An 11,996-nucleotide genomic window follows, 5' to 3' on the forward strand; every position below is an offset into this window, starting at 1 on the left:
TGCCCTATGCATGACAAAACTCGGGCACCCCACCGCCCCCACGTCTCAATTTCTCTTCCTTTTTAAAACAAACACACTCTTTGCAGATATAAACCCTCGCTGATGCATAAACTGACATGCACTCACTGACAAATACACAGTCATTGACACACACACTGTTTAGCCAACACCCACTTTCACTGAAACACACACTCACTGACAGACATACACACTCACACATTCACAGTTACACTCACTCAAAATTACACACACTCACTCACTGACTGACAGACAGACACACACACATGCACACTCACTGACAGACGAACACTCACTCAGTATCAGAAACACACCAAATCAGAGTCAGACACACATATACTCACTGACAGACACACACTGACAAACACACATACACAGTCACTAACAGACACATATACATTCAGTGTCAGAAAACACACACACTCAGTGTCAGAGACACAAACACTGACAGACACACATACACTAACTGACACACACACACTTAGTGACAGGCACACACACACTGACAGACATACACATTCACTGGCAGACACATACTGACAGAGACACACACACTCACTGACAGACACACATACACGGCTGTCAACACAGGGAAGCGAGGAAGATCTAATCCTCCTGCTCAGCTCCCTTGGGTGTCTCTTAGTGATGCTGGGCAGGGCCGGATTAACATAGGGGCTGATGGAGCTGCAGCTTCAGGCCCAGACCCATGGAATAGGCCCATTAAAAAAAAAAAAATTACTGGCCGGCAATTCAAATGCAGATATTTTTCTTAGTATAAATGGAGATAACTCTGCAATACCAGCAGGAAGTTACAGCATATCCCTCTCTGCCTCTACTACTCACTGATCCGCGGGGGAGCAGCTACACAGCACAGAGAGTCCAGACAGCAGCTCCCAGCCTGCAGAGACAGCCTACAGCTCAGGTAAGTGATGGATGGGGGAAAAGGCAGCAGGGAGACATGGGGACACTGAGACACTAGGGGACACTGGGAGACCTGGAGACACTTGGGGACACTGGTAAACATGAGGACACTGAAACACTAGGGGACACTATGACCACTTAAAATCACCATTAACCTCTTTGCACCAGGAGACTGGGATTAAGGTTTGATGGTTAGTGAAAGCAACTAATGAGTAGCAACAGGGGCCTCGATTTAATATTTTTTTAATAAGCTGAGACACATGGGGACGCTGTGAGACATGGGGACATTGGCAGACACACTGGGACACGGAGACACATGGGACACAGTGTCCCCGTGCCTCCCAGCCAGTGTCCCTATTGTCTCAGTGTCCCCATGTCTCCCAGTGTCCCCAAATGTCTGTTCCCCTCATGTCTCCCAGTGTCTGTGTCCCTGGTGTCTGTGTCCCCAATTCTCCCAGCGTCCCTATTGACTCCCTGCTTCACTGGACACTGCTGTTAGGGGGTATGGATTTACTTGAAAGATGAAAGCATAAATTAGAGAGAGATTAGCATAGAGTATGTGTTTTCTTAAAGCTGCATCCTTTGAGTTTCCCTCCAACACCATCACCATTAGATACATGACGCTTGAGAGGTATGACTGTTTTAGTGTTTATGGTCGATAAGATTCTTGTTATGACTGCTAGTGTGGTCCAGCACGCAGAACTATGTAACATCTACATAGACAGAACAGAAAATGATAAAACTTAATCATCTTTAGAATGGCCGGACTAATATATTAAAAACAGAGAATGGTCAAGGGAGCCAGAAATATACAATACCATTTAACAAGCCAAGTCAGGGAAGCCAGAAATCAGAATAGTCAGGAATAACCATGGTCAAAATACTGGGAATATCAAAAACAGGACAAGAAAACGCAATCTCAAGAACCAGGAATGAAAACCACGACAGGGCAATAACCTAGGTTAAATATCCCTCTGGCCTCTGACTGCAGAATGTGCGTTTGTGTGTGACCACTGAGCAGGTAAACTCATTGGCCACCTGTCCGGTGTGATCGCGGCGAGCCGGGGGCCGTGACAATTCTGTAATTAGGCCCCATCATAATTGTCAGCACCAGGCCCACTGGGCTCTTAATCTGGCCCTGATGCTGGGGCAGGAGTGACGTCATATTCCGGCTCCGGCGTCACTGCGGTGCGTGCAAGGGAGCTGAGCAGGGAGAGCTCTGGGGAGAGTGCTCCCTCCACTTCTGGTCCCTCCTGGGGACAAGGCATCTGCCAGGGCATTTGGGGGGGTGGCTTTTTTTGTCGCCCTGCTGAAAGTGCCGCCCAAGACAAATGCCTTGTCAGCCTCGCGCTAAATACCGCGCTGGAGCCCAGTCGACCCCTGGTCTGATACTTAGCCTCTTAATTCCTATGCAAGCAGTAAGGGTGTACTTAGTTTTTTTACACATGGCTTCTCCATTTTGGCTTTATTTTTGTAAAAATAAATCATGACACGGTGTAATATGTCATGTATTGTTGTTCATCTGAGGTTGCTTTTACCTAATATTAAAACGTGCTTAGAAACAGATGATTGTAATTATGTCCTGTGTCAGGATTTACGCCTTGACCTCCAGACTGCCAGACGGGGTCGCCCTTTTATTGCCCGAAGAGGGATTTGAACCTGTATGCTTGGCAGTTCTGAACCTGCTCTTTAACATCTGAGCCATTTCAGGACTTGGGATAACTCCTGTTTTCTCTTGTATTGCCTGCAGCACTAAGGGGCTGGACTTCACCTGGCTCAGACCTGTCGATCACTCTCCAGCTGAACCTGATATACTAATCATCAAGGTATAAGACACTGCTCCTCCCTAAGGGCAGTGTCAGTTCAATGACTCTGGTTAGAGAGTTGCGACTCCACGTGCTAAGATTTCTCCTGACCTTGGATTGTGACTCGTATCTCCTGAATTCTGGCATCCTTTGACCTTGGCTTGTTACTCGTATCCCCTGATTTCCGGCACCCTCTGACCATTGGCTTACCTACGACTATTCTCCTGGATTTCCTTGTCTGTACTGCGACTACAAGCATTCAGCTGCACAGCCCCCGTGCACAGATTCACAGGCCAGGTGAGTTCTACCTTGACCACCTCGGCCTGTGTCTAAATGCAAGGGTGAGCTTTTATCTCTGCATGTTGGACTCCCAGCAAGGTAAGCCTGACATATTGAACTGACCCTTATGGAGTCCACAGAGATAATGCTCACCTCCCTTGCTCAGCAAGTGTCCAGCCTGAACCAGACTGTTTCGGAACTGCAGCAAGAACTTTTATCTCTTAAAGGCACAGTACGCCCAGTTCCAGAACCGTTTGTTGTGATGCCTGACCGCTTTGATGGTTCCCGTACCTCCTTCACAGCATTCAGACTGGATTGTGAACTTCTTTTTGCTCTCAAGCCTAATACTTACAACAGTGACTTTGTCAAGGTCCGTTCGGCCATCAACTTACTTGTCGGACGGATCAAGGAGTGGGCATACCGGAAGCTACAGGAGAAAAGCACTGTCTTGGACAGTTGGGAGTCATTTATGTCCGCAATGGACTCTCAGAGCTCTACCTCCAGGAAAGCTACTCCCAAGCCTGCTCCATCTAACCGCAGATCGCTGTTGCCTAAAGAAAAGGACTCCTACCAAGTCCCCATAAGGTCACAACGCAAACCCTCCTCCAGTAAACCTCCTTGTACCCCTGTTTTCCCTCAAGCTAGCTATGAAACTCCAATGGACATGGAGGAACCGCCTTGTGACCCTGGGTTTCCTCTAGCTAGCTGTGAATCTCCAGTGGACAGGGAGGAACCCATGGAGATATGCTTCGTCCGCTCTAAAACAAGACTGCCATCTAGAGAAAGAGATCGAAGGAGGGCGCGTTGTCTCTGTTTTTATTGTGGTGGAAAAGGGCACTTTATCTCTCACTGCCCTATTCGCCCAACTCGGCCTGAACCTCTTCAAGTGGGTACAATTCAGCTGCACCCTGTTATTCCGGCAACACGACCTAAAAAATGTCAAAGGTGCTGTCGGATATTTCCAAGTTCCGTGATGCAGAAGAGTACCCAGACTACGATGGCTGCTGATGCCAGTGGATCTCAAGACCACAAGAAATCACTACTTCCAGAAAACTCACCGATGGGAAATAGTTCAGATAATATGGTTGGTGGGACTAAGTTTATTTCCGCCTGCACCAGGTCTCTGAATGGCCCAGACCTTTCTCCACCAGTACCCGACACTGATACCCCAAGGTCCCCGACTGAGGGACTCCACTCTGGATACTTCGATTACAAGGACTTCCTCAGTGATACGGAGTCCGAAGACGAGGAATACAGTTCCCAAAAGGAACCTGTTCACGCCCAGAGTGCGTTCTTAAGGGGAGGGTACTGTCAGGATTTACGCCTTGACCTCCAGACTGCCAGACGGGGTCGCCCTTTTATTGCCCGAAGAGGGATTTGAACCTGTATGCTTGGCAGTTCTGAACCTGCTCTTTAACATCTGAGCCATTTCAGGACTTGGGATAACTCCTGTTTTCTCTTGTATTGCCTGCAGCACTAAGGGGCTGGACTTCACCTGGCTCAGACCTGTCGATCACTCTCCAGCTGAACCTGATATACTAATCATCAAGGTATAAGACACTGCTCCTCCCTAAGGGCAGTGTCAGTTCAATGACTCTGGTTAGAGAGTTGCGACTCCACGTGCTAAGATTTCTCCTGACCTTGGATTGTGACTCGTATCTCCTGAATTCTGGCATCCTTTGACCTTGGCTTGTTACTCGTATCCCCTGATTTCCGGCACCCTCTGACCATTGGCTTACCTACGACTATTCTCCTGGATTTCCTTGTCTGTACTGCGACTACAAGCATTCAGCTGCACAGCCCCCGTGCACAGATTCACAGGCCAGGTGAGTTCTACCTTGACCACCTCGGCCTGTGTCTAAATGCAAGGGTGAGCTTTTATCTCTGCATGTTGGACTCCCAGCAAGGTAAGCCTGACATCCTGATACCGTAGAATTGAAAGAGTGTGTCCTTTTTTCTATTATTGTATAGCTTAACAAGCTTACCCTTCTACCATCATTAACTTGCTTTAGTTGGAAGCACTAATTATCTGCACACTCTGTCTGTGACCCTCCAAGTGCATTTATGACATGTACTACACTACGCATGGTCCGTCAGGATGGTCTGTGAGTTTATACAAGCTCTTAATTGCCTGAATGCATTTTTGTTGGATTAGTCCAGGACATACTTGAAAACGAGAGAAATCTCAATGTATCTTTCCTGGTAAAATATTTTATAAATAAATAAATAAATAATAATCTGCCCAAAGAGGAATGGGAGATTGATGCCCCCATGGAGTCAGTAGAAGGAAAGAGGTATTTAAGTATGTATTACAAAAAATACACAGAGTCTATATTACATATAAACTTGTTAAAGACACACTGTAGGCACTACAAACATGTAATGTCACTGAATTAGTTAAAGTACTTAGAGCCCTGGCACTGTCCCTTCATTCAGTGTTAAACCATTTTCGAGTAGTTTAACTCTGTGTGAGTAGGCTGAAGTTGTTATCGTACTTAGTGTCCCTATAAGACTTGAAATAGCGGGCGGCATAGAAGAAGATTATTCCCAGGAGGGCACACAGTGTATCCAAAAAAAAGCAAGTTTCCCCCTGGACCACTTGGGAAGGGGGAGCATGACTGCTGCCCAGACCCGGACTATCCATCTGGCAAACCGGGCAAATGCCCAGTGGGCCACGATGACCATGGGCCGAGGCTGACAGGAGAAATCAAGGTATCTCCCTGGCCGGCCCCTTGACATGCGCATAGTCCTCCTTTTTGCATAAGTCATAAAACCATAAGCTTAAACCACCCAAAAAGAATCAGAGACCAGATTTAAAGTGGATAAAATATCATGGCTTTAATAAAATATATATATAATTAAATATATAGATAACAAAATGGGCCGTTGCCAAACATGCCTAATTTTAACATAGACACATAATTCACCCCAACTTTTAACAGTTCTACACCCACTGACAATGACCCATAACATAAGCTAACAATAATCAATAAACAAGATATGAATAACATAATACAAGACACAGCCACAACAGGCATCATACTCCAAGTGATTTAACACTGTAGGGGTATACTGAGATACCCCTACACACGCAGGTTGAAAACCACCTACGGGCTCCAACCTACCAATTAACAAATTCAACCATGTGAATATTGTTACCAAACTTCCAAACATCACAGCTACCAAACCTACCTACCCTCCAATGTCTTATCCAGCCCCCACCACAGCTTGACTCCTCATGCTATCTGAGCGCCACACCCCCGCATAAACAATGGCCGCTGCAAGTCTTCCTGAAATCCCATATTAAGAAAGTCGTTACCTACGTCAAAAAGGTGCACCCCATCATGCCGAAAATAACCAGGAAGCCTGGCTTCTAATTCAACATGTCTCACAACTATACCCCCAGTGCGTCTAACCAAAATGGACAACATCTTATTAACTTCCCCCTGCTCCTAGCCACTGCCACAGAATCCCTAGCATGGCACCAATGGAACCAGGGCACCAGTTTCAACCAAATTAAAACTACACCTGACACCATGGCCCTCAACTTACCTATGTCCCGCTTCATACAGTGCACTAGTTCCCTTTGGGGCACCAGACCCAAATCGTTACCCTCTGCATGTAGCAACAGAAAATCCGGTGACTGCCCTGAACCTAAACGCCTAAAAATCTCTGAACTAACTTCCCTCCATCCAAAACCCCAAAAGCCAAACCAATATGATTGGACCAGGCGCTCTGGAAATCCCAGCTTTCTTCCGTGATGTCTAACTGTGTCTCTCTTGTGCGCCCAATGAACGAATGAGTGGCCCACCAACCAGGCGACCCAACCTACGAAAGAAAGGAAACATGTTACCAACAAGGAACAACCAAATGTAGTAATTTTTTGAACATTTGTTTTACATCAAACGGTCTAATCTCACGTATGAACGGAACCTGACAAACATCCAATCCTTTGTACTAATTTGTCCCCTAGGCCCAACCGTGCTGCTTCTGTTGCAGCCCTAATCCTAATAGAATGTGTGCCGAGCTGTAAAGGATCCAAACCCAAACAGCCTAGACCCGAGCAAAAAATACAGAAAAACTGGTATTTCGATAAGCACAGAAAATCAGACACACTATCGATCCCTGTAACTAATAAAGAGTAACCATGCACCCTTTATCAAAAACATCAGTTTTTGACCGCCACAGACAAATGACAATGCGATCATGCTTTAACTCAACATCCTCGTGGGAACGGCTGTGAAAAAAGTGCAGGAACGCCGTTCCCGCTGTAGGCACTAACCAGAAATGCCGCCCCCAAATGCCCTGTGTTCCCCCTGTCATGGACCCCCCTCGGCAGGCGGCGAGGGAGCCGTGTTCTCCCAGCTCTGCTCCCTCGCGCGCTGTTTGCTGATGTATGTCTGTGTGTGTCTCTGTCAATGAATGAGTGTGTGTCAGTGAATGTGTGTGTGTCAAATCAGTGACATCTGTGTGTTTATCATTGAGTGTGTGTGTGTTACTGTCAGTGTGTATCTGCCAGCGTAATGCGTGTGTCAGTCAGAGAGTGTGCTTAAAGGGACACTATAGGCACCCAGACAACTTCAGCTCATTGAAGTGGTCTGGGTGCAGTGTCCCAGTCCCCTTAAAACTGCAAGTGTAATTAAACCCTTGAGGGGTAACTCCACCTCTGGTGGCTGTCTACCAGACAGCCACTAGAGGGACTTTCGGGTGGTTAGGTGACCAAAAGTCGCCTAACTGATGCTAGACGTCCTCACCCTGTGCATGAGGACATCCAGCATCTGCTAAATACCGATAGGATTTTAACCCCTTCAGTGCCGAGTGGGGGAGGGGAGGACACGAGGGAGTGGGACACTATAGGTAATGATAGTGCCAGAAAAACAGTTTGTTTTCCTGGCACTATAGTATTTTTATAAAAGGAGCAGGTAAAGGTGGAGTCTAAAGAGGAAGGGGTGGGTCATAATCAGGAAGAGGTGCGCTCTTGACAGGAAGTGCTGGTAAATTAAGATTAGGGTGGTACTCAGGTATAGTCATGCCTAGGGCAGCACAAAATAAAAATACACCACTGTGTGAGAGTATGTGTGTGTGTCTGTGAGTGTTTGAGTGTATGTGTGTGTCTGAGTGTGTGTGCACGCGTTTATATGTGCATACAAGTGTATTTTTTTTTGGGGGGGGGGAATCTTGGGTGAGGACACTTTTTTTCCCCAGGACTTGACCCCTGCTCTAAATGATTGCCCCCTCCCCCCCCCCACCAGCTCGACTACCACTCACCCATTCACTTACACGAAAAGCCCCAAAGAACACCAAAACAAACGCAAGCGTGGTGGGAGAAACAGACACCAGGCAGCACTTCACGCAGATTTTGCAGAGTTTCCTGGTATCTGGTGTTCTCCGAAACTTCCGAAAACCCTTTAAAGCCTGACGGACTAAAAAATTATTTGTAATATCTTCCCAACCATTCAGCTTGAAGAAGAAGCCCTGTTAGTAAACAATCTGCACAAATACCACAACAGTGTATCCAACCATACCTCCGCGGAGTGGCATCCACCAGCACAAACACAAGCCTCATCCCAAGCCCTCCAAACCTTAACATACGCCGTCCAAGTACTTGGAGCCAACGACTCTCTGATCAGACATCAAAGCAGGAAGTCCCTAGCTGCAACATGCCGCCCGGACAGACCAGACCCTCTGACTGAGCACCCAGAGCCACTGCGCGAAACTTCTCACACTATAAATGAGACAGCACATCAGCAATGATATTCAATCAAGAACCCAGGCACATGACATGTTAAATTGTATGCAAAACCACACGAAACGTTGCAACAAGCAAATGACTGGAATAGAAGAGGCAGATAGCAGATTAACCGCTGACATCACTGCCATGTTATCCGTAAAGAAGATAACTTTCTTATCCCTCAACATGGGTCCCCACAAAGCCAATGCAACTACTAAGGGAAAAAGTTAAAAAAATGCAAGCTTGTGAATGATGGGATTCACTTTCCAACCTTTGGGCCAGGGTTCCGCACACTGTTGTCCCGCGAAATATGCCCTGAAACCCACACTCCCCAAAGCATGCATAAAAAGGTCCAATACCTGAGAGTGGACCGCTGCATCCTGAAAAAAGATTTAAATTCCCGGAGGAAAATATACCAAACTTCTAATTCCTCGTTCATTGGGACAGTAACTCTGGGACAGTAACTCTGATAAAATGATGAGGAGAACTGTTCCCTCCCGTCGCTTTTGCCAAGAACCTATTAAAAATTCTCCCCACTGGTACAATTTGACATGCAAAATTCTGATGTCTGAGTAAGGATTGCAGTGGTCTCAACGTCACTTTACGCACTGCCCTAACTTCCCGAACAGCCTGGCGAAGTGCCACCAACTTATCCTCTGGCAAACAACATAACCCTGCTACCATATCTATTTCTCTGGCAAACAACATTCCCCTGCTACCGAGTAAGTCACCAAAGGGACTCCAAAAACATGGGCAACCCATTCCAGTGTACGCAACACTACGCGACAGGCATCCGAACAGGAGGGACTGACAAACAGGAAATCACCCAGATAATGAACCATGAACGTGTTACCCGATTCTACCTTGACCACCCATTCCAGGAAAGTACTACATTTTTCAAAATAAGCACATGAGATGGAGCATCCCATGGGCAAATAAAGGTCTACAAAGTACTTACCCTCAAAGTAACAGCCAAGAAGATGGTGACAATCGGGATGAATTGGTAACAGACAAAAAGTCGATTCCATGTCAGCTTTAACCATCAATGCCCCACACCCCGCGTGCCTAACCAACTTGACAGCATTGATGCGTAGGACACCGAGCATAAGGCCACATCAATGTAGTCATTAACTAATGACCCTTTTGGGTACGAAAGATAATGTATAAGACAATACTTCCCTGGCTTCCCTGAAGATCAGGCATAGGGGGGTCATTGAAGGGCCCCTCCATCCTTCCCAATTGGACCTCTTTACCTAATTTAACCCTTACCACCTCTGGAAATTCAGCAACTGAACATAAATTATGAAACTGGCGCTCCAGGACCCAATCCCGAAACGGAATGAGGAAACCATGAGTAAAACCTTCCCTCAGCCTGGTTAATGTAGCGGTTTAGCCATGGCAGCATCGCGCCAACCCTCACCAACGTTGATCCCAGTGGAAGTAGATGGTGCCGCGGTACTGCCCCCACCCCTGCCGCTGACTTCCCTCGTTTGAAGCAAAGGTTGAGGCCGTACGCCTCTCCGCAGCCGTAACACTCATGCTTAAATCTACAAGTTGAGCCCTACTTACATTATCCCTCATTGAATGACCAACAGAAACCTTTCTTGTGCATGGCCGACGAGGTGGAAGCTGAACCGCGCCGGCCCTGTACTGAAAGGATGAGATCGATTTTTGCGCCATCAAGAGCTTGATCCATAAAGGCAGGTCCATTTGATCCGACTGCATACCTGGGTTAGCTGAGACGCTGCCAAAATTGTTCATTGTAGCGCCACCAAGCTAAACCCCCATACGTCCTATATGCCTCCCATATACCATCCAAATAACAAAAAAGTTGAGAGCCCAGCTCCGGATATTTCTCACCTAGTACACTGACTTAACTGCAGAACGCCCGCATCCAATAACCAAAATACATTGGTATCTTGCAATATGTCCGTCTTTTCTCTTCCTCCTCCTTCTTTGCGTCCTTTTTATCTTCTTCCTTTAAAATCGATGTATTCTGTAACGGATCGACGGGCACCCCGACTGGGTACCTCTGTTGAAGGATGCTCCTAGCGCTTCCTGAGGACTCCAAGCACTGCAGCAGACACCACAACCACCGAACCGGAGAAGCATATGAATGCTCTCAAGCATTTAATGCTGTAAACAGCCAAACAGGAAAAGCATACAATCAGCTTACACTCCTAGCAATCAGCATACAATCCAATTCCCCCAATTCGTGCATTTAGCTTAGTATAGCAGTAAGTTCAAACTGCCGAATAGGACTTAGTCTCTGCAGCTGAAAACGGAGTGTAGGAGAAGGTAAGGGTCAGCGGTGTTCGTTTAAATGTGTAGCCAATTTCAGTTCCATGGATTTGGCTACACATACCACTGACCTCGTTCGAATGAACAAAGATGGCCCCTGCCACGTGTTCGTTTGTCGAATGGCGGCCACTTCGACTACTTCGGCTGCATCCGAGGTGCCAATTTAAAGCTGCAGAACTGCTCCAATACAATTTTAAGGGGCAGCATGTCTTTAAAATCCAATCTGCTAAAATAGTCTTTAACAGGCAATATCTTCCAAGGGCCGTAGTCTTAAAGGGGCATTGTTCCCAAAAGTCACAGGAAGTGTTTCTTGAGTTGTGTCCAAGAGAGTTTGAATGTGTTCAAAGATTATGAGTCTTTAAATGTCAGATTTGAGTGTCAGTCCCAGAGAGTTGAAGGTCTGAATGTGTGTATCCTGAATGTCCCTCTCTTCCCTTTGTTCTTACTTTTTAAAGGGCCAAGCTCTCTGCACGCCATTAGTTGATCGGACGAATAGGGGACTGTAGGTGTGTCTACCTTACAGACTATCATCTAGTTTTTGGTCAGTAGATGGCGCAATTACATCACCAAAATTTCTTGTCCTTGAATGGGTTAACTTCATTTGATGATTTTGACATCATTCCTTTATCTATTTTATGACTGCATATCTCACAAGACCTGTCACATCAAAGCTTTTCTTTCTCTCTTACCCAGACAGAGCTTCGGACATATACCTTTAACCCCTTAAGGACCAAACTTCTGGAATAAAAGGGAATCATGACATGTCACACATGTCATGTGTCCTTAAGGGGTTAAATCTACTTTCTGGACATGTCTAAACCTTAATTTCACCCCTTGCTTACAACGGGACTTAGATTTAGAAAGTAAAATTAATTACCAAGTGTTATCTAACTGTTATCTGGTTCTTGTGTCTGTGTTTAAAATTATTTCTATTCCATTAA

Source organism: Pelobates fuscus, chromosome 4, assembly GCF_036172605.1.
Source record: "Pelobates fuscus isolate aPelFus1 chromosome 4, aPelFus1.pri, whole genome shotgun sequence".
Lineage (NCBI taxonomy): Eukaryota > Metazoa > Chordata > Amphibia > Anura > Pelobatidae > Pelobates > Pelobates fuscus.